This window comes from Crinia signifera, unplaced genomic scaffold, assembly GCF_055691185.1.
Source record: "Crinia signifera unplaced genomic scaffold, ASM5569118v1 HAP2_SCAFFOLD_104, whole genome shotgun sequence".
Lineage (NCBI taxonomy): Eukaryota > Metazoa > Chordata > Amphibia > Anura > Myobatrachidae > Crinia > Crinia signifera.
The window spans coordinates 414685-434155 of record NW_028141998.1 but is presented as its reverse complement, the minus strand read 5'-3'; the positions used below and the strand labels follow the sequence as shown (position 1 = coordinate 434155).

The window sequence follows — 19471 nt, the reverse complement described above, 5'->3', positions numbered from 1 at the left end:
CAGAGGAAATCACTGCTGCAGGCCTTTTCTGAGGCTGTGCAGGAAGGGGGGTGAGAGTATCAACCCTTGCAGAAAATATGGATACTTTTGTCTGCACTCTCTGGGTCTGCTGTTATTAGCAGCCAACTGAGAATAAATAGAGTCCAGCAGTGTGAATTCTGTTGGCCCACACAGGCTCTCTTTCAACCTGTGACCCTCCACGCAACTGTGGGGGCATCCCACTGACCTGTGGGATAGCCCCACTTGCTGTGGTGACATACATGGTTCACAGGTAACCTGTGATTGAGATGCAAATTTCATGCTGCAAACCACCATTTTGCTTCACAGTCACCACAATAACACACACACACACACACACACTTCACTCACACTATCTGTGTACAGAGTGAATATATATATAGCAGTATAGACTCTAAGTGTAAGAGACTAATTGCAGTGTGTTGACAGCGCTTATTAATAGTCAGTGGGGTAAGAATCAGAGCTACTTGGGGACCAGTGTACCTTGTTTAACCTAAGCTCACTTGATCTGAGAGCAGGTTCTGTTATAATACATAGGACAAGTGGGGGAGTCTTCCGCACAGGACATAAATCACCAATTAAAAAAGTAATAGTGTGGCCCCCTATTTTCAATGTGTGGCCGTAGCCAATAGTTTATCAAGGGGTGTGCTACCACTGACACTTAAATGGCAATTTAAACAGAAAGAAAGAACAGTGTGTCAAAGTGTGGTGCACCTCTAGGACAATTAATTACAACAATAAGAAATAACTTTTATTGGGTATCTCTAAAAGCTGCAAAATATTAAAAACATACATATGACACAAAAAAGTGAGGGTGGTGCGTGTTTAAAAACTGCACGTGCGGGGATTCTCCATATGCGCTGTGAGATCTCTCTTATTCTAGCAGAGACTCAGCGCCACAATGACTGTATGTTGCATGTAACAATCTCATATGATACAGATGTGAAGATCACAACTTATGATACAATGTATGAGTCTAAAGGCCCCCATACACTATACGATTTGGGCATGATTTCACCCGATTCGGATGAATCGGGCCATGAAATTGGCCCAAATCGCATGTTTTGACATCCCCTCCGATCCGATGCGCGGTCCCGTGCACATCGGATCGGAGTCGGACCGGCTGTACATAAGATTTCCTAAATCTTATGTGCAGCCTCCGGGCGGGGGACGCCAGAGCCGGGCAGGGGGAGAGCCGGGCAGAGTCAGCGGCGGCAGATGCTGAGACGGGGGGGGGGGGGGGGGGGGGGGGGGGGGGGCGCGCAGGAGAGCCGGGCTGGTGTGCGGGGGTGGACGCCGGTGAACTGACGAGGGAGCTGGGCGCAGGAGGACCGGGGACAACTTTGCATCTGCAAAGAAAAAAAAAAAAACATTACAAATGAATGGGCAGCCACTGGCTTCCCATTCATTTGTATTGTTTTTTTTTCCCTGGCTTGCAGTGCAGAGTGAGTGAATCCCCGATCCTCCTGCCCAGCTCCCTCGTCTGTTCACCGGCGTCCACCCCCGCACACTGCCTGTGTCACCAGCCCGGCTCTCCAACGCCCCCCCGCCCGCTGCCTATTTGACAGCTTACTATGCCCGGCCCCTCGCCCGCTGATTCTGACCGGCTGTCCCCCTGCAGCTCCCCGGGAGTTTCATATAATAAATCGCATGGCGATTTATCATATGCAAAACTTGGCACATCAAGTGCCTCATCATGTGTGAAACCTCCCGGGGAGCTCCCGGGGAAATCAGGTCCGACTTGTCCCTAGGACAAGTCGGGCTAATGTATGGGGGCCTTAGCAGTTGAAAATTGAAGCTATTCAGATTGGATGCAATAGTTGGCCAGGAGTCGCGTAGGTAGTTAGCATGCGAGAGTCTCGTTCGTTATCGGAATTAACCAGACAAATCGCTCTGTTAGAGGTGTTCCCCCATCCTGAACCTTCTGTGAGGGGATTCTAACAACTGCCTATCCTTTGTCTCCGAGATTTGATCAATAACCTGTGTGCAGGAGAATAATCAAATCGACACACACACACACACACTGGAGTATCAATGACAGGTTCTGAAGTTTATTAGTCTATGGTTGCATATTTATTCAATTCTTATCTTTGTACAGAATGGGTTTTACACATATAATTGCCTTCCATTCCTATACACAAATCACTACTAATTGACACACCAACTTGTTTACATCACTACTGAGATTTCGTTCCCCCACATCTCCTGGGCGTACAGCCAGAAATACAGATAAGCTTTGGACCCCTTCTAAAAGATTTACGAGTCTCCTTCAAGGAAACAAAACTTTAGCTACACAATTAATTATAATGAGAACACCTTACATTACATATATGATGCATACAAAATGGCGTATATGGCACTACATAGAATAACCACCAATCTGCCTCTCTCAGCTCTAACTAGCTACGCAACCCCCGGCCAACTATTGCATCCAATCTGAATAGCTTCAATTTTCAACTGTAAAGGCCACCATACACTATGCGATTTGGCCCCATCTGGATCGGGCAGTGAAATCGGACCAAATCGCAGGTTTTGACACCCTGTCCGACCCGATGCGCGGTCCCGTGCGCATCGGGTCAGAGTCGGGACGTCGGACCGTGGGGACTCTGAGGGACGTCAGCCGTGGGGACTCTGAGGGCGCCGGCGAGGGAGGGGTGGGAGACGCCGGCGAGAGAGGGGGGCGGCAGGGGGAGCCGGAGCAGGGAGCTGTAATGCTCTGTCCGGGTAGGGGGGGACACGCCGCTAGTAGTGCGGACGCTACGGGGGACACAGGCTGCAGTGACAGAGCCGGGCGGGGGGAGCCGGGAGCTGTCAGTACTGAAAAAAAAAAAATCCCATACAATGAATGGGCAGCCTGTGATTGGCGGAGCGCTCTCTCAGCCTGTCAGCAATTGGCTGAGAGAGCGCTCAGCCAATCAGAGGCAGACCATTCATTGTATGGGCTTTTTTTTTTCAGTACTGACAGCTCCCGGCTCCCCCCCACCCGGCTCTATGTTACTGCCGCCTGTGTCCCCCGCAGCGTCCGCACTACTAGCAGCGTGCGTCCGTCGCCCCAGCTGCCTTGCAGCATCCCCCGCCCGCCACCTCGATGTCCCCGGCCCCCCTGCTCGCTCCACATTGCAGCTCCCCGGGAGTTGCAAATGATACATCGCATGCAATGTATCATTTGCAAAACTTGGCACATCAAGTGCCAAATCGTGTGTCCCCCTCCCGGGGAGCTGCAGGGGGAAATCAGGTCCGACTTGTCCTTAGGACAAGTCGGACTAATGTATGGGGGCCTTAAGACTCATACATTGTATCATAAGAGTTGAAATCTTCACATCTGTATCATATGAGATTGTTACATGCAACATACAGTCATTGTGGCGCTGAGTCTCTGCTAGAATAAGAGAGATCTCACAGCGCATATGGAGAATCCCCGCACGTGCAGTTTTTTAAACACGCACCACCCTCACTTGTTTGTGTCATTATATGTATGTTTTTAATATTTTGCAGCTTTTAGAGATACCCAATAAAAGTTATTTCTTATTGTTGCAATTAATTGTTCTAGAGGTGCACCACACTTTGACACACTGTTCTTTCTTTCTGTTTAAATCTGTTATAATACACACAGTGTTACACCTACACAGTGATATAAGCTAGGCAACACTAGACAAGTGCTAAATAGCGTTTAACTTGTTGTCTCTGCCTGTTCAGGATCTCAGCACCGCTGAGAATCTCCTGTAATGGTGTCTCAGACACAGGGAGAAGCAGTAAACAGTGTAAAAACGCGCCCAGCAGAGCCTGGTCCCGCTCTGAGTGAAGCCCCGCCCCCCTGCATGGAGCTGGCGCCTTCAGTGTATTATACTGACAATTTTGTGCTTATCTGTGTAAAAAACAGATTTAAGTTATAGCCCTGGTGGTCCAGCAGCTATCTGTGTGTCAGTCTTAAGGATGGGGGGGTTTGCGCTGTCCCTGTGTGAGGGCCACCACTGTGGGGAACCCTGACTAGTACTCACCACTCGACGTCTTCGGACCTTGCCAGAGGTGTGCGGCAGCTGGGAGGTCTGCTCTCCCCAGCGCAATGCTGTGCGGTGACAGAACCCCTCTCAGGACAAAGTCCTGCAGCAGGGCAGCTCTGCGCCTTAAGAGGCCGGTGACTGACCCTTCCCCTGGCCCTCTGGAGCTTCCAGAAGTGCAGAGTCTCCTGAGGCACATTTTTCTAAACTGAGAGGAAGTGGGAGGTGATAGAGGGGAGGAGCCAGTGCACCCACAGTGAAAGATCTTATGTGCCTGTCTCTCCTACGGAGGAACTCTATCCCCATAGTACTGAACCCAGTATCCCAATGACGGTAGAGAAAAAGGTAGATGTGTCTGTACAACTGCGTCTTAGGCGCATTAGTTGGCCCCTCTTAAAGTGAATGTAAGAGTTGGTATTGACAGTTTTTATGTAATTTGATGAAATTATTTTTTCTTCCCTCACTCCTACTGGAAGGATATTAACACTCTATTCATCACATTTGACAGTCTCTCCAAAATTGGTAATATAATCTGGAACATTTAATAAACATTGGATACCTTTTTAAGGTTGCCATATTCCATTGATACCACTAGATGTCACTCTTGTGACATTCCCCATCCTTTAGTCTAAGTTTTATGGTTATGTTGTGGATTATTTTTACATTTATGTATTATATATTTTAGTATATTTAATACATAGGTACTCTTTACCTAGAACGGCGACCATCGCATGCACTAAAAAACGGGTGCGATGCGATGCCCGCAATGGCCGCGATTTCCCATAGGGATCAATGTTAAAAGTCAGATTGGACGCGATTTTAGTGTTCAATGCCTTAATGCCCGCGATTTTTCCATAGGAAACAATGTTAAATGGGCCACAGAGCCCAAATAGTCACCCTAATGTCTGAAATGGACCCCACAATTGTTAACGCCACCCCGAAGCGTGGCGAGCGCAGCGAGCCCGCGAGGGGCGGCGGTACGCGTCCTCCGACCTTTTCATACCCCCACTATCCACGTCGGCATGGAGTCGAGAATAGAATAGTGTGGCGAGCGCAGCGAGCCACCGAGCCCGAAGCGTGGCGAGCCCCGCGAGGGGACGCGGATACCTTCACAGGTAAACGCGTCCCTTCGCGGGCTTCACAGGTATCCGCGTCCGCTCGCCACGCTTCGGGCTCGGTGGCTCGCCACACTATTCTATTCTCAACTCCACGCCGACGTGGATAGTGGGGGTATGAAAAGGTCGGAGGACGCGTACCGCCGCCGCTCGCCACGCTTCGGGTTCACGTTGATCGTGGGGTGGCGTTAAAAATTGTGGGGGCCATTTAAGACTTCAGGGGGACTATTAGGGCTCTGTGGCCCATTTAACATTGTTTCCTATGTAAAAATCGCGGGCATTAAGGCATTTAACACTAAAATCGCGTCCAATCTGACTTTTAACATTGATCCCTATGGGAAAATCGCGGGCATCGCGTCGCACCCGGTTTTTATGTGCATACGATGACTGCGATATTTTTTACCCCAGACGCCCGCGATGCCAATCGCGGGCGCCGTTCTAGGTAAAGAGTACCAATACATTTATTGTATTTTTAATCTTGAACCGTCTGGAAACTTCATTCAGCCAGCACTGGCAAGATTTCTTTTTACAACCCGTGGTGGTGCTGGGTAGTCATGCAGAGGGCTTGGATGTGGTAGCTCCGGAGCTACGATCCTGGGCTGCGGCCTTACAGAACTTTGTCCGAGAACCCCTCTGCGAATTGGAGCCACCTCTCGCCTTCAGGCGGAATCTTTTGGACCGAAAGGACCGTTGCGCCGGACCCGCAAAGGGCTGGCGGTGTACAGTGGGAGTAGACGGAAGAAATGTTGATTTCCCAGCCTTGGAAATAAGGTCATCTAACTCACTCCCAAACAATCTGTCCCCCGTATAAGGGAGATTTTCAATGCTACGCTTTTAATCAGCGTCAGTCGCCCACTGGCGTAGCCAGAGGGTTCTGCAACCGGAGACTGCCATGGCTGAATTGCATGCATTTAACGCACCTAATTCTTTTTGTGCATCGCACAGCATTTTGGCCGCATCTTGGATGTGGCCCAGTTTCTATGAAACCTGTACCACCATCATGTCCCCCTGCAAACCTTCCAGTATCTGGGAGGCCCAGGTATGGATGGCCTTAGCCATCCAGCAACTTGCCAGAACCGGCCGCTGACATACGCCGCTAGCGGTATAAATAGCCTTAAGGGTAGCTTCTATCTTTTTATCAGAGCTATCCTTCAGAGACTAGGACCCTGGTACCGGTAGTACCACCTTTTTGGACAAACGTGATGAGGACGTGTCCACAACAGGCGGCTCCTCCCACACCTTTCGGCCAGCTAGCTCAAAAGGGAAGGCAGACACAAATTGCTTTGTCAGTTTAAAATGTTGTTCTGGGGACTTCCAAGCCACCCTGAATGCATCCTACAAATCAGCCTGTTCTGGATAAACAATAGGCTGCCTTTTCTGGGCTCCAAAGAATGGTTTCCCACTACAGACTCTGTTAAAGGGAGGTCTAAAACATCCCTAATGGCCATAATAAGTGGTTCAGTAACTGTAAGTGCAGGCTGTGAGTCCTGTGAGGGCTCGTCTAAATCATCCCCAACTGCTGGCTCCTCATCTGAATCAGGAGAGAGCCTCTGCGCCCCGTTTACGGGAGTCTGGGCAGTGTTTGCAGCCAACTGAGAGGACACATCCTGCAGCATGCTCTTTATGGAGCTAGCCCAGTCTGGTTCTTGAGAGGCAGACTGCATATTCCCACTAAGCTGGGGTGAGACACCACTGAACACTGGGGAAATACAAGCTTCACAAGTGACAGAAGCAGGTGCAAACTTCACACTGCATAACCTACAGGCCATCTTCCTGACCATGGTGGGGGAACAAACCCGAACACACACACAGTGATTTGTGTACAATAAGCACACTATGTGACAGGTAATGCACTGTGAATTACTAATGTGAATTACAGCTATGGGTAGCTTAGCAAGCGTGTGGGTAGGACTCTGGGGCACTGAGGGGGACCTGTACACCAACAACCTAGCCTTCAGATTGGAGAGAGCTGGTAACAGACATAAAACCATAGAGGATTATATGTATACTTGCAGATATTAACCCTTCACAAGGGTTAAAAGTGCCCAAAACCTGTGCTGTCACTGATGCAGAACTCCCTCTCCTGGAGTGTCACAGGAGGTGGATAATGGCTATTACAGAGCCCAGAGAGAAGCAAGAAGCTGTTAGTTTGGCGCCCTCAGAGGTCAGGTCCCATTTCGAGTAAGCCGCGCCCATTGCAATAGGGCTGGGGGGGAGGGGGGGGTGTACACATTTATTTGTACTGGAAAATGGGCTTAATATGCCCTAATGCGGTGAACTGCGTTTGGGGTACAGTGGCAGCACCTAAATCCAGTCTGTGGTGGGGCTGCACGGTCCCTGTGCAGGGACACTGCAATCGCCGCCGCCATCTTGCCGCATCACATACCGGGGTGCCCACTGAAGGAACCCCGGGGACATCACTGATGTCTTCGGGCTGAACCAGGGGTGTGTGGTACGCTGGGGGTGAGCTACGTTGACACCTAAGTGACCACGGTGGCAAACACCCTCTCAGGACAGTGGTCCTGGAGCAGGGTCAATTCAGTACCTGAAGAGGTCGGCAATTGAACCCTTCCCCTGGTTTCCCAGGATGCAGGAATGCTGTTTAAGCCCAAACAGCAGACCCAAAATAATAAAGAAATGAAACTAAAGAAAAAACTCCCTGGAGCTTCACAGTGAGCACCCTTTCCTGAGGGCACATTTTCTTAAACTGGTCTTGTGTTAGGAAGTAAAGGGGAGGAGCCAGTACACCCAGTGAAAAAGCTTCTATGTGCCTGTCTCCTGCGAATACCTCTCTTCTCCCATACGTTATGATGAAATCCCCAATATTCCATATGGATTAGAGAAAATTTTATTATTTTAAGTCTTGCGATTGTGGAGGAGGGTGATATACAATTGTAGAAGCAGGGGTTGGATGCATACTCACCCGAAAGACACCAAACACACCTAACTGTGGTGACCGGAACCTCCTTACTGCTGCACTAAAGGTGGGGATCCGTGCTCGCCGGGCCCCCACCTTTAGCGTCCTGTGCTGTGCGTCCCGCGTCTGATGCTCTGCCTGCTTCAGGCTGGAGGCTGTGGGCCACTTGAAGTGACAGCACGGGCCGCAATTAGCCCCCGGGCCGGACTTTGGACATGCCTGTTTTAAGATATCACTTTTCTATCTATTCACTAAAACACCATCGGTGTGTACATGTATGTTTGTATGTGTGGTTTTTAACCTCTATAAATTCACTGCCACCTCCCATCGCATTTCATAAGGGAGTTTTATAATATGGAATATTAAAAGTTAAATTTTATGTCTGTATTTTTTGTCTAGTGCACTCCCAAATAACAGTCATTTTCTCTCTTGTGGCTAGACTTTCCCAAACCTCTCATGTTGCAGTAACAAGTACTTGATAAGAACGGCCATTACCTTATGATCTCAGGCCTTCTGATTTATAAACCGCTAACCATTGTGTCTCTCGATGGCCCTATCTCCAACCAGATCCCCTTTTGAAGGAAGGTTTGTCTAGCTATCCAGAATATTAGACAGGCCTGCCCGATTGTTATGGGGTATGTTAATATAGTGTTCGATGTCAAAGTAGATAAAAATACCCCAGTACTCAAGGTCTCTGCTAAACTCTCGCCTGGCCCACCAGTAGCATTTCAGTTTATTGCCCGAATTTGACCTGTATGATATCTTGCGCAACTATACATATTATTCTCCGGTTCATAACTCCTTGTTCTATGTGACAAGCGGACATTACAACATTCTAGCTCTATAGATATAATACTTATCTCTTGGTCTGATCATGCCCCAATTCCGTAGTGCTGGAACATTTCTAACAATTTTGTCCCCCTGCCCGCGGAGTCTCACCTCATCTTTGCTCTGACCTTATTGCCAAACACATTAAGTGTATTGTTCCTTTCATGGCTACTAAGGCCCCTTACGACACTACCATATTAACTAGTGTTCACTCTAGAAATTGTGCCGTGCAGGGCGCTGGGGGGCGGGCCGGGGCAGCCGACGGCACACTTGTGGGCAGTCCCGGGCTGCCAACGTCACTAAACTGGACTTCCCCGTGCAAGGCGTCGGGCAGGCACCAGGCTGTTTTAGCGGGGTGCTGCTAGAGGGGCAGGGCGCATTTTGCCCTTTAAAAAACGGGCAGGGCGCAGCGCCCCGCTAAAACAGCCTAGCGGGAACACTATTAACATTTTGTTGCGCATTCAAAGCAGTAGTTTGAGGGACTGCTATACAAGCTGGTGCTAGACTTGAGAAAAAAACCTCAATTCCAATCTGACGTAGGGGTATATTCACTCGAAGTGGGATCCATTTCGACATTCTTTTTTTTTTAAATGGAACAGACATGGGCTATTCAAATCAGCAGCCAAATCTGACTGTCGATCACCCAGCCGGCACTGTGCCTGGGTGAGTAACAGCGGGACGAAGTGGGAGCCAGGACAGCACCGGGTGAGCGGCACTGAACCAGCCCGGCACGGGTAAGAGATGCGGGAGGATGCAAGCTGCAAGTTATGGTGTCCGCCAGCAGAAAAAAAAATAGAATACAGTCGGCAGCCACGCATGGGAACAGGGATGGACGGCAAAAATTGGCCCAAAATGTTTTATGCAAGGGGTATGCATAGTGCTAATGCTGAACGTCTGTGTGTTTCTTTGATTTTGCATGTTGTATTACTATTCTGGTTTAATTATAATTATTAAAGCAGGACTAATGGTTAATATTAAACTTCTTATTTTCAATTCCATTGACCTTAAGAGTGTGCTTCGTATGTTTTAATACACTTATTATATCTCCATACTAGACAAGTTCTCATTTTCTTCCCACTGTGGAAAATATACTGGTCACGTTTCCAGTAGCACCGGCTGGAGTGAAATGGAGGCTAGGTGCTTTGATATATGGTTTCTGCATAGACGACAGAAGGGAGGACGGTATTGGATAAAAGAAAACCAGTTTTAATAAAGATACGATGGTACAGAAGATGAGGAATGGCACAAGGATAAAGGTGCCCATAGACGGTCCGTTCTGTACTATGAGATGCGAGCTCCCGCGCATCTCATTTTACGGTACAAAAAGTATGTGCTGCACATACTTTTTGTACTAGGTACACATCGCATCGGATCACAGTGCATGCACAAGGCATGCACTAGGGATGCGATCCGATGCGCGCTAATTAAGTGCCGAACGGATCCGTTAAACGGACCGTGTAAAGGCACCTTAATACTGTAGATAATGAGTAAACAAAGTCAATGATATGCAATAGTTATTGTAGAGCTTGCAGGTGATTGGGATGAAGAGATGACTAGACTTGAAGGTTTGAAGAAATAAATGAAAACTTGAAGAATTGGATGATTGAATGAAAAATTGGAGGATTGGACAATTGGATGAATCCGGGATGGGTGTGCAGACAACCCTAATAGCTGTAACCAGGAGGGATCGCAGAGTAATAACTGTCAGGGCTGGAGAAAGGATGACCCCTTTGGGGGGCTAACCTTGTCCAGTCCGTTAAGGCGGCAGCAGGGGTCTGCGATGTGAAGCTTGAAGACAGCGGGTGTAGCAGGATACCGGATAGAGTCTATGGAACAAGAAGTAGCAGCGCTATCAGCAGCAAGGAGAGTCAGATGCCTAGCATAAGGACATCATTGTACTGACTGCTGGTTTGGCCCAGCAAGTCAGTATTTGAAGGGAGAGCTGCACTGTGATTGGTTGAATGTAAATTGGCAGTGCAGCCTTATAGGAGAAACCAACAAGATGGCCGCCGCCAGGGAGGGCGACAGGTTTCAGAAGCAGGAAGTGTATGCAGCATGCACCAGCCAGCGTGTCCAGCCAGACCCAGAACACTATGGCAACTCAGGCCCCACGCCGTCCAGGCCCCGCATGTCAACGGCGCGCACGCTACCACCGTCACCATGAGATGACAGCGTGACTTCACGCAACCCAGGAACAAGGGAACTGACAGCGGAGGTGAGTGCCAGGGTCTGAATTACCCTGTTAGGTACCCCAGGGGCAGCCATGGCATGGGAGGCATGAGTGGCAGATATGGTGGTCGTGACAATACTGAAGGGAGAATTTCTCAGATTATAGAGAAACTGCTTAGATGAACAACAGTTCAAAACACTAAAGGCCCTTATTCCGATTCAATCTCAGAGGAAAATTCCTTCTCAAGTGGACAAAACCATGTGCACTGCAGGTGGGGCAGATGTAACATGTCCAGAGATTTAGATTTGGGTGAGTTATTTTGTTTCTGTGCAGGGTAAATACTGGCTGCTTTATTTTTACAATATAGATCTCACTTTTGAAGTAAAACCTCACCCAAATCTAATTCTCTCTGCACAAGTTACATCTGCCCCACCTGCAGTGCATATGGTTTTGTCCATTTGAGAAGGAATTTGCCTCTGAGAGTGAACTATAATAACCCCCTAAGTCAGGGGTGTCCAAACTTTTTGCGACAAGGGCCAGATTTGGTGAAGTGTAAATGTGTGGCGGCAGACCATTAAGCCTGACATTCTTTGAATCATTATTCACATCAGAATGGTCCCCCACTCTGCCCCCATTCACTCTATGTCCCCCGCCTGCCCCTTCACTGAATTTCCCCCAGCCTGCCCCTCCTTCACTGTATGTTCCCCACTCTGCAACTTTCTCTTAATGTCCATCAGTGCCTCCAATCATTGTATGTCCCCAAGCCTGAACCTCATTCACTGTATGAATCCCATTCACTATGTACCCCACTCTGCCCCCATTCACTGTATGTCCACCAGCCTGCCCCTGCTCCCCCTTCTCTGAATGACCATCACTGCCTCCATTCACTGTATGTCCCCCAGCCTGCCCCTGCTCCCCCTTCTCTGAATGACCATCACTGCCTCCATTCACCATATGTTCCCCAGCCTGACCTCCTTCACTGTATGTCCCCCACTCTGCCCCCTCCCTTCTCTGTATGTTTCCCAGCCCCTTGTGTGAGCCAGAGGAAGGAGAGGCAAAGCAGGCACTACAAGGACAGGAGATGCTTGGGCTCCCGCTGCTGCCCTCCTCAGCTCTGCATGTTACGGGACCAAGCTTCCCCCTTGCTGCCCCCCTCCCCAAACACTGCGGTCACTGTGATTGTGGAGTAGGGTGATATATGATTGCAGCAGCAGGGGTAGGACGCCAATCACATCTGACTGTGGCGACCGGCACCTCCTAACTGTAGCAGACAGTAAGGTAAAGGCACGCTCGCGGGGGCCCCACCTTTAGTGTCCTGTGCTGTGCTTCCCACATCTGATGCTCTGCCTGCTTCAGGCTGGAGGCTGCGGGCCGCTTGAAATGACAGCACGGGCCGCACTTTGGACATGCCTGCCCTAAGTGCTGACCTCTCCCCACCAGACTAAAGGACCATGGCTATAGTAAAACATATATTAAAAAAGCCATGAGTAACTCATAATCTACTGACAGGGTGGAACATCAAAACCCAGGATAACACAGTAATGCTGCCCATGCACTAGGGCGATAAATCGAAGGATTGCATTCATATTCAATAGTTCCCCAAACATGATGCACAGGCCCACCGGTCGTGCAATTTGATCGGGGAGCAGGGTCCGGAGTGCTGGTGGTGGGTTCAGGAAGTGGGGGCCGGGTTCAGGGAGCGGCACTCAGGTGGCAGCTGAGTGCATCGTTGTAAAGGAAAGCGGTCGAAGGAAAAATTTGAAAAAAAAAACTATTTAAAACACTGGGCAGCCCTCTGATTGGCTGAGAGCGCTCTCTCAGCCAATCAGCGGCCACCTGAGAGAGGCCTCCAATTGGCTGAGAGCTCTCTCAGCCAGAGGGTCGCCTAGTGTTTTAATTTTTTGAATTCCGTCCGTAGAGATATCTGCAAAAGAGCCTGCCTCCGACCATGCCGGTGTGCACGGGGAAGCCCAGCACCGCTGTAGATGGCGATACGTGGCACTTGAGAATACACAGAGAAAAAAGAAGACTTAAGAGATACGTGGCACTTCCCTGGCAGTGCAGAGACTTCGGAGGGGCCGAGCCCGACCCCTTTAGTGACGGCGGCGACCGGGCCCGCACCTTTTCATGACGGCGTGGCCTGGGCACACCCCTTTTGTGCAGTTGGTGGCGCGGGACTGCCCACAACAGTGACATTTGCAGATCCAGTCCGTCCCCCTTGCACTGCCCCCGTGCAGCAGCACCCTACCTGCTACTGTTCCTAGAAGGAACACTATCTGCACATATATCTACCAGTGTGTACCCAGCATTATATCAGTAATACGGACAGTAATGGAAACATTATTAAAAGAAAAAACTTAAATCCAACAACTTACAGGACCCCAAAACAATCAGGGATTTACTGGGGAAATCTTGTCAAACAAATTAACTTTTTTGACTCCGTGATTGAAAGAATAGATCAAGTTGGTACTATACTCAAAACCATGGGATTGGATTATAGGAGTGGAATGGATAAGAACTTGGTTGCAGAATAGGGAACGTTGTAGTAAATGAACAACAATTTATGCGGTAAAATGCTACCAGTGCAGTACCCCAGTGACCTATACTTGGGCCAGCGCTCTTTAAAAATCGAATACCCCTTTCAGATCAGTGTGCCGGGTCCGGTGCTTTTACATTAAACCCAGTTTGCACATTATACATGTGTAATATCCAGAACATGTGGTTCCTCGCTGAGGTAATATTACTTATAGACACCAGGGGTATTAATAGACAAATGGGGGAGCTGTTATACACCTTAGTATGGATGCCCTGGACTGGCCTAGCTGTTTCCACTAATGCAAAAGATGACCCAGACTAACCCATGTACCCTGCAAGGTAGGGGAGAAGTCTCAGCCTTCGGTGGGCAGATACTGTGACAAAAGAAACTAATAAAGTTGGAGGGCTCGAGCCCCAGATCCGGGTGCCCGTCGGATAGCTGTGGGGCACGTGGAAAAATACATAAAAAGGCAGCTGTTAACGGACAAGGGCTGGCAGTTTTCCTGGAGAAGTTGGGGTATAGCAGAGCTGCGCAGCCAGCAGCAGTGGATAGCGGTGCTGGGGGAAGCCATTACCTTACCGGAGGGCTGTAAGAATACAGCGGAGGTCCCGGCGGCATCCCCACCGTCAGCGCCGGGCATCGGAGATTGACAGCGCAGAAGTGAGCGCTCCGTCAGCTGCGCAGCCGGCAGCAGTGGATAGCGGTGCTGGGGGAAGCCACTATACTTACCGGAGGGCAGCCAGAATACAGCGGAGGTCCCGGCAGCATCCCCACCGTCTGCGCCGGGCATCAGAGATTGACAGCGCAGAAGCAAGCGCTCCGTCAGCAGTGCGCCAGCGGCTGAATTCCGGTGACCGGGTACAGGAATCTAGCGCATCCCAGTCCACCAGGAGGTGTGACCCAGCCCGCTGGGCGGACCCGGAGTTCAGTACACCAACACGAAAGGTGAGCCGGCGCTGGGCGGTCACGGAGCTGACTCTCTATTCGCTGAGGTGGGTGATTGATAGAAGGAGGTGCGGCTGGAGTCCCATTAAGCAGAGTCCTAATAAGCAAAGTCCCAATAAGCAACCCAGGCTGGCGTCCTGGAGGTGGGTGGCGACGGAGGCGAGGCCTAGTAATAAGGGGCAGCTCAACTGTCAGCATATGACACAGTAAGTAGGCGGAGGGAAAGTGCTAGACAGACATATGCCCGTGCTGCAGTGAAAACAGACTATAGTGAATGCAATATAAGTGCAACAGGGAGAAAGTAACCCCGCATCTAACAGACATTTATGGTCCTCTAATGGGCTAGCGTACTTCTCAAAACAGTCTAGGACATTGTGTGGCAACCTATGTTCAATAACCTTTGACCAGTCTTCATAATAGCAGCCATATTACAACCACCTGTACCGACAAGATTGCCAGATCTCTGAGTACAGACCAGACAGAGCCTGTTAACAGTGTTAGGAATCAGCCAAACCTAGTTAAGGCTACAAGAGGGAGCATGCTAATGATAATGCAATGATTCTAGCAGAGTAACCTTTTACTAATCGAAGGGAACAAGGGTGTCAGATTACACACTTAAGTGGATACAAAGACTTGTTAACAGCACAGCACACTTACCTAGAAGGGGAATGCCATCGATATTCACGAATCACCACTGTAGTTTCTACGAATAAAAACAGACAGGATCAAGCAAAGCCTCTTCAGGGTTACAGAGCATAAATCCAGCAAGGGATCCTTATTACCAGCGGCATTAATAAAGACGAGACGTCTAGCCCACTAAAGCACAGGATTACACATTGTAGCAAAGGGTTGATACTTTGGAGAGAAAGTTGCTGTCAGAAATAAACAGTTTATTATAAGGAAACAGTGAAAGGCGCTGTGGGTGATAAAGCACACTGTATATTCAGGACTTTGCACGGAGTGAGCTGGCTTGAAAGAGAGCAGGTAATGGCTGTATATTAGGTCCCTGCTCTCACGGCCACGAGCGGCGAGTTCGCCGATCGTGGCCGTTTAACCCTTTAAGCACCGCGGGCAAAGCGCCCGCAGTGCTTAAATAGCTGATCGGAGGGGGGGCGCCCCCCTCCGGCGCCGATCGGGGCCCCCCGCAGCGAGATCGGAGGGTGCCGATCGGTTGCCATGGTAGCCAGGGGTCTAATGTAGACCCCTGTGCTGGCCGTGTATGCATACCTATTACATCCTGCCTCAGGCAGGATGTAATAGGAAGTGCATAAAATCACTACGTTCAGCCATAGAGCTCTATGGCTGAACCTAGTACAGGCGATCGCGCCCCCTAGTTGTCAAGTACACTAGGGGGCCTTGTAGTAAAAGTAAAAAATAAAAAAAAAAATAAAAAAATATTAAAAGTTCAAATCACCCCCCTTTCCCCATTTCCCAAATAAAAAATAAAAAAAATAAACATATTTGGTATCGCCGCGTTCCTAAAAGTCCGATCTATTAAAATATAACATTAGTTATCCCGCACGGTTAAAGGCGTAAACGGAAAATAATCCCCAACGCCAAAACTACGTTTTTTGGTCGCATCGCGTACCCAAAAAAAAATAACTAAAAGAGATCAGAAAGTCGCCCATATCCCATAATGGTATTAATTAAAAAGTACACTTCAGCCCGCAAAAAATGAGCCCTCACCCAGGTCCGTAGGTGGAAAAATAAAAAAGTTATAAGCCGCAGAACATGGCGACGCAACGCAAATTAGAAAAACCGTAAAAGTTGCGATTTTTTTTTTTAGTGGTAAAACATAACGAAAACTATATAAGTTTGGAATCACCAGAATCGTAACGACCCATAGAATAAAGATAACCCATCATTTTAAACGAACTATGAACTCCAAAAAAACCGTAACCAGCGCAAAATTGTGCAATGGCGGTTTTTTTTTTTTTTACCCCACATTGAATTATTTCCTGATTCCCCAGAATATTATACGGTATAGTAAATGGTACCATTACAAAGTACAACTTGTCCCGCAAAAAAAAAGCCCTCATGTGTCTATATAGCCGGAAAATTAAAAAAGTTACGCTTATTTGAACGCAAGGAGGAAAAAAAAAAAAATTACCTTAAAAGGCAATGTCGTGAAGGGGTTAAAATGGAAAAGTTGTCTTTAGCCTATGCATGGTAGATGTGTATAGTAATTGAATTGTTAGAAGAACAACGCTGAATTTTGTCGTTTGTACTGCATTTTAGCTAATTGAAATAGACGAGTTTATTGCATTGTTGACAAATTGATATTGTTTCGCTGTTATATCGGTTATACATTGTCTCATATCCTGTGAAAAATGAGAAGTTATATACATATTTAATATAATATCAAAAAGTATAAATAAACACCTTATTATAAAAGAAATTGCTTATACTTACCGACAAGAGAAGATCCTTGGCAGTGGAGAGAAGTGTACAGAACCTACAAAAGATAAAGGTAGAAGGAAATTAAAATAAAAATTCCAGTACATTACACATGCGGAGAACCGGGTTTACCCCATCTAACAACCATTGCCAGGTCGGTCGACCCATATTATAAGCTAGTGTTCACGCGGGATGCAGTTATATTCCCGGCGGTCGGAATCCCGCGTTCAAAAACCTAACACTTTCTCCCTCTATGGGTGTCCACGACAGTGCACGTTTTCCAGGTCACCCAGCAGGTGCACTCATTATTCAGACATTTAAAAAGATCCACAGGTGGAGCTAATTATGTCACTTGTGATAGTGGGGCAGATGTACGAAGCAGCGTTAAGTGCAAAAATGCACTTAACGCTGGTTAACTGGGGGGGGGGGGGGATTACATTTATGCTAATGTATTACTAGCAGCCCGCCGAGTTATGCTTGGTGGGGCTGTCCCCTGCAACCCCCCCCCCCCGGGATTAACAGCCGGGGCGATGTATTAACAGCCTTCAAGGTGTTAATTCACCCCGGCCGCTTCGCCAGCTCAGGGCTAGCGTTGTCCTATCCCCCACTGTGGGGACAACGCTAGCCCTGCTTCTGGCTGAGGCTGCGCAGGAGATCCTGCGGTTTTTGCGAGATCCCGCGCATGCCCATTAGAGCCGGACAGGGGGGTTGGGAAGCGCACTGAGCATGCGTGGGACACCGGGGGAGCCGTTAACGCTGGGCTCCCCGGCGTCCCAGCTAGGTAACCTGGAAAACATGGACCGTTGGTAGATCTCGAGGACCGGTTTGGACACTCCTGATTTACAGTATATAATAATAAATCAGAATCAGGCCCAATATGCCTCACATTCTGATTTTCCCATGGGCTACAAAGAAAGTGGATGATAGTAAAACACTGACCATCGATAGTTTTACCTATCGATGGGTATTTCCAGTATTGCCATCGATGCCCATCCCTACAGTGTACAGGCACTGTGACTGCGGCTGGGGGAGAACAACATCACAGCAGCCCCTGGTCGCTGCTAGGATCTATACACCGATAACACCCAGCCCACAATTCAGAGTAAAATATGCATTACAGCACGTACTTGTACAAACACAGAGGGAATCGTACGGTTTAGCTGAGTCCTCATTATACATTCATATAATGTATTCTCTTTTTGACCTATCATCAACATCTAAGCAACATATTACATACAGCCAGCGTAGGGGGAGGATACAAAGGGGATAAAAAACATACGATGCTTTAATATCACTCAGACTGTGCTGCCATCGATGGAAACCATCGACGCTCGATTCCCCTGCGACGTCCGATAGTCACGTGTACTGTAAAACATCGGCACCTACTAGTACAGATTAATGTCTGAGCAGCCGGAGCTCCACGCAGCCCCCCAGTGTGCTTGTACTGTACATACAGGAGCTCCATGCTCAGCGCTCACCTCACTCCCCGCAGCCGCCGGACACTCGCTCACTCCGGTTCTACGCGTTCTCCCGCTGCTGCCTCTGAGACCTGTGGGCGTGGGATTGGGAAGCACACGACGGAGAAGGCTGGGCGGGGACACGGGTGAGGGGAGTAGACTGGGCGGGGACACAGGTGAGGGGGAGGAGACTGAGCGAGGACACATGTTCGCTTTCTCTCATCCCCCAGGCGCTCAGAGCAGGTTTCCGGCCGCGTCTCCAGGTCATGACGTCACCAGGTCATGTGGCTGGACAGCAGTAATGGCCGCTGCGGTGGGGATGTCCCAAGATCCTCTGCTCCCACGCAGCGCCCCTTCCTGCCCAGCAAGTGCTTCCCCATCCGTACTTCCGGTGCACGTCCTCGCTCGGTAGTGTCTAGATCCCATGCAGTTTAGGTAATTTTCCCATCATGCCCTGGGTCCACGTATACCTGGAGGGGGAATACGCTCAGGGCCAGTGCATGGTGGGAAATTACCAAAACTGAATGTGATCTAGTGCGTGCATATTGCGGTGGAACAATGAACACCATACATGCAGCTGCAGGGGAGCAAGCAGTGGGGTTCCCAGACCGGCCTCCCAACCTCAGCATCGATACCATAGCCACGATGCCTGCTGCCATCATGCCAAGCCCCTGTGCCAGCCGCCGCTAGAAGTAGGGTGACCAACTCATCCCTTTAATCCGGGACACATATTAATGGGATGCAGTTAAACTCCCGGCGTTCAGAATCCCGACCACCGAAATCCCGACACTTTCTCCCTCCGTGGGTGGCGAGCGCAGCGAGCCCGCAAAGGGGGGGGAGGCTATCCCGAACGCCGGGATTTCATACTGAATCCATATTAATTACACAGGTTCTGTGGCTGGCTTTCACCTGGTTTTAAACTGCCACACCTCAAGACTCCATTTCACCTGGTTTTAAACTGCCACAGAACCTGTGTAATTAATATGTGTTCCGGATTAAAGGGATGAGTTGGTCACCCTAGCTAGAAGTGACTGACATTATTACGCGCGGCCACACACTAAACTGCCCGACCCCAGCACTCACCTCACTC

The 19471-nt window shown here is 49.2% G+C and overlaps 2 protein-coding genes across 3 annotated transcripts in view; both read right to left on the bottom strand.

Annotated features, from left to right (window-relative positions):
• The window catches only part of LOC146051637 (uncharacterized), a 30700-nt gene extending 12036 nt beyond the window's left edge, over positions 1–18664 (bottom strand). Inside the window, exons 1-3 of one of the 2 annotated variants that reach the window (XM_083167903.1) lie at positions 18403–18664; positions 16940–16982; positions 15185–15230 (exon numbers count right to left, since the gene is read on the bottom strand). The gene's annotated coding sequence lies outside the window, so the exon portion shown is untranslated. The remainder of the gene's footprint in view (positions 1–15184; positions 15231–16939; positions 16983–18402) is intronic. The other variant, XM_083167904.1, reaches the window with a different exon arrangement.
• Positions 1–19471, bottom strand: part of LOC146051634 (uncharacterized) — a 184651-nt gene that overhangs the window by 85526 nt on the left and 79654 nt on the right. The gene's annotated exons all lie outside the window — the stretch shown is intronic.